Source organism: Heterocephalus glaber, unplaced genomic scaffold (genome assembly GCF_053883595.1).
Source record: "Heterocephalus glaber isolate CG9 unplaced genomic scaffold, H.glaber_assembly_v1.0 deba00001451, whole genome shotgun sequence".
In the NCBI taxonomy this organism is placed as follows: domain Eukaryota; kingdom Metazoa; phylum Chordata; class Mammalia; order Rodentia; family Bathyergidae; genus Heterocephalus; species Heterocephalus glaber.
Genome location: NW_028258301.1, coordinates 2631466 through 2635532, shown reverse-complemented (window position 1 = coordinate 2635532; position 4067 = coordinate 2631466). Strand labels below are relative to the sequence as shown.

At 35.3% G+C, this 4067-nt stretch overlaps 1 pseudogene; it reads left to right on the top strand.

Moving 5' to 3' along the window:
• Positions 1 to 411: 411 nt before the first annotated feature.
• Positions 412 to 1662, top strand: LOC101724429 (glutaminyl-peptide cyclotransferase-like; annotated as a pseudogene).
• The last annotated feature ends 2405 nt before the right edge of the window (positions 1663 to 4067 follow it).

Here is a 4067-nt window from a genome sequence, read left to right as displayed (position 1 = left end):
GTCTAAATTATTTTGTTATAGTAGCACAGATGGACTAAGATGATTATTATGTGGGTTTTTTCTTTCATTTTGCTAATGTGGTGTATTACATTGATTAATCATGTATCTTGAACCATCTTTGGATACCTGACATAAGTCCCATTTCATCATGGTGTTATACTCTTTCAGTGTACTGTTAAATAAAATTTCCTAGTATTTTATTGAGAATTTTTGTGCCTATGTTCATCAGGGATATTGGTCTGTGGTTTTCTATTCTTATGATGTCTTTGTTGGTTTTGATATTAGGGTGATACTAGCCTCATAAGATGAGTTTAGAAGTACTCCTATTTTTCAGAGAGTCTAATATTAATTCTTTTTTAAATGTCAGCTGGCAGCCCGGGAGCTGGTGCCCACATGGGCTCACTGACAGAGATGGCAGGCGGCAGGGATGTGCATGTCTCAGGCAGCCTCCACCTGCTGCTCCTGGTGTCCTGGGGGCTGAGTCGGGGTGCCACTGCCTGGACAGAGGAGAAGCAGGTTAAAGAATCATCAAGGTCAAGTTGAAAGGAATGGCAACAATCATCTGAGTCAGTGCTGTCCAACTCAAATAGAAAAGGAGATATACATATGTCATTTTAAATTTTTTAGTAGCTATGTTTAAAAAATAAAAAGAATCATCACCAAGCAGCCATTCTGAATTCATCTTCTCTTTGGCAAATTGCAGAAGGCACCTATATTTCTGAAATGTGGCAAAATGACTTACAACCTTTGCTGATAGAATGGTATCCAGGATCCCCTGGAAGCTATGCTGCTCGTCAGCACATCATTCAGGGAATTCAGAGACTTCAGGCTGAGTGGGTCTTGGATGTAGATACTTTCTTGAGCAAGACACCCTACAGGTACCAATCTTTTTCAAATATCATCAGCACTCTTAACCCCACTGCCAAATGACACTTGGTTCTCGCCTGCCACTATGACTCCAAATATTTTCCCTATTGGGACAACCGGATGTTTGTGGGAGCCACTGATTTAGCTGTGCCCTGTGCAATGATGTTGGAACTTGCTTGTGCCTTAGACAAGTAACTCCTTTCCCTGAAGAACGTCTCAAATTCCGAGCCAAGTCTGTCACTCCAGCTAATTTTCTTTGATGGGGAAGAGGCATTCCTTCACTGGTCTCCTCAAGATTCTCTGTATGGGTCTCGACACTTAGCTCTGAAGATGACATCAACCCCACACACACCTGGAGCAAGAGGCAGCAAACAACTTCATGGCATGGATTTATTGGTCTTGTTGGATTTACTTGGAGCTCCAAATCCAACATTTCCCAAACACTGCCCGATGGTTTAATAGACTTCAGGCAATTGAACATGAACTCCATGAACTGGGTTTGTTCAAGGATCATTCTTTGGAGAGGAAGTATTTCCAGAATTTTGCTTCTAGAGGTATTATTCAGGATGACCATATTCCATTTTTAAGAAAAGGTGTTCCAATTCTACATCAGATACCGTCTCCTTTCCCTGATGTCTGGCACACCATGGATGACAATGAAGAAAATCTGGATGAGTCAACCACTGACAATCTAAACAAAATCATACAAGTGTTTGTGTTGGAATATCTTCATTTGTAATATTTTTATTTAGTTCATTGTAATTGCTTCTATATCAAATTCGGAAGTCAAAACATCATTTAGAATAATCTAATCTGTAAGTGTCTTTGAATATGTGATCAAGGAATCATAGAATTATATATTTTCAATTGCTCATTAATTTTTATCCAGAGATAAAAAGGGAATGTGTAAAGAAAACAAAACAAATATCTTTTAAAAACTCATTTAGATAAAGCCTACAAAATGAAACCAGATTCACTTATTCAATACCATAGACTTTCTTTCTTTTTTTTTTTTTGGTACCGGGGATCAAACTTGGGTCCTTCTGCTTGCGAACCAGGTGGTGGAACCACTGAGCTAAATCCCTGGCCCCATAGACTTTCAAACAGTACTAAATATGATGATGGTGTGCAATATATAGCTTTAGTTTTATCATTTTTCATACTTGGAAATCTATTATACAATACAAAATGGAGATGTACTTCGAAGGCTTTCAGCCTTCTTTGAGAAATCTTTGTAGGGTTAATTTCATGGAAATTAAAATCAGAATTAAATGCCATGTTGTGAATTTCTTTTCATATACATATGTATAGGTGAAAAAGTATTTAATGCCTAGTCCAAGTTTTAGTTTTACAACGTTAGCATTTTATTGTGAAAATAGTTTAGTAAATATAAAAATAATTAAAAAATGGACAATGAGAAAAGTGAAAAAAAAAAAATGTGATTATTGACCAAGGGGTGTGGCTCAGAGGTAGAGTGCATGCCTAGCACAGGAAAGGCTCTGGATTTGATCTCCAGGACCACAAAAAAAGTTGTTAAGATTAATATTAGCTGCCATTTATCAAATACATTTAATGTGATAGACTTTATGCAAAGTATATTAAATACTTACACTTTCTTATATAAGTATGTTTAAATTATGTAAAGTGGTTAGAACAATGCTTATAACATAGTAAGCTATTAATATATTTTTTACAATTTAATTTTATTGTGACAAAATATTAATAACATAAAATCTACCACTTTAATCATTTTAAGTGTATAGTTCAATAACATTAAGTATGTTTTCATTATTTGTCTACCATAACGAGGAACAAAAAATTTACAGGGTGTCAAACTGTCAATTCACAGATTGTTTAGAGGTCATAAGGTGGAAAATCCACTATGCCCACTGAATCACATTTTGAATCTTACTTTCAGCTTGCCAAAAATACTGAGGATAGAGGAAAAAGTTAATGGCACCATGAAAAAGCAGAGAAATCCTGAAAATGGGTCATTCTAATAGACAATAGCTTCAGTTTTATTTTGTTTGTTTGTTTTCAGTAAATCACTAGTATTTTTTTAAAGTTAGAAGCTGTACTAGGTTAAATATTACTTGTTTTCCCAGAAAAAGACTCTAATACATGCATCCAAGTTTGTTCATGAGATACTAGAAATGATGGTAGGGAAGGAAAATAGCCAATGCTGAGCTTCTTGTTGAGCCAGCTATCACAGTGAGTAACTGGACCTCAATCCCATCAGGAAACTCTGAGAAATTACACAAAACACAATATTCAGAATTATCCCACTGAGAGGCCAAGGGAGCAGCATATTTACAAAAGTAATTTGTAGAGGACTGGTCCCTGGGAGTGTCAGCTGGCACTTTTGATCTATGGTAAACAAGTAGCATACCAAGTTTATTCCATACCTGCAGTGGATTGCATTTTTAGCAGCCTATTTCTCTGTAAGAAAAAATTATTTTTAATAATTATTATGAAATAAAATGAAAAATAAAAGAGTAGAGAGAAATACGTTGAAGTTTCTTCTGTTGAATTTTGTATGTATTAAAATAAATAATAATAATGTTACAATACCAAAAAGGAAAAAAAATAAAGAAATGCTTTCTAAATGCATCAACATTTTTTTTTCCATTAAGTTTACTGGTACATTTTAGGTATAAAATACAGTTACATTCATCATTGGGATCTTGTACCTTAGCTAGAAATTTGTTTAACAAAACAAACTATTAGAAGTCAGATCTGGCAGTATGTATGTAGAAAGTGGTTTTGTTATAGGGATGGCAGTGTTGGTTCAGCATTGGAAGATCCACCCCCAAAAGTCATCATTTTAACAGAGGAAAGGAAAAAGCTATATGATCCTGTCACTAGTTGGAGAAAAAGTATTGGACTAAATTCCACAGCTGTTCATGGTAAAAGCTATCAGGAGACTAGAAGTAGAACAGAAATTTCTCAACAGATTAAAGACATGTACTCCATACTTCTAGCGAGAATGCCTTATATGAATGGAGAAGATACAATGCTTTCTCCTTAAGGTGGGGAACAAGGGCAGATATGCTTACTCTTTATCTGTCCATTAAACTTTGAAACCTAGTCCCCACCAAAATAGTCTGGCAATAAAATGACACAATTAGGATAGGATTGGCAAGGTAGAAGCAAAATCTTTATATGTAGATGAAATGATCATCTACAGAGAAAATACTAAG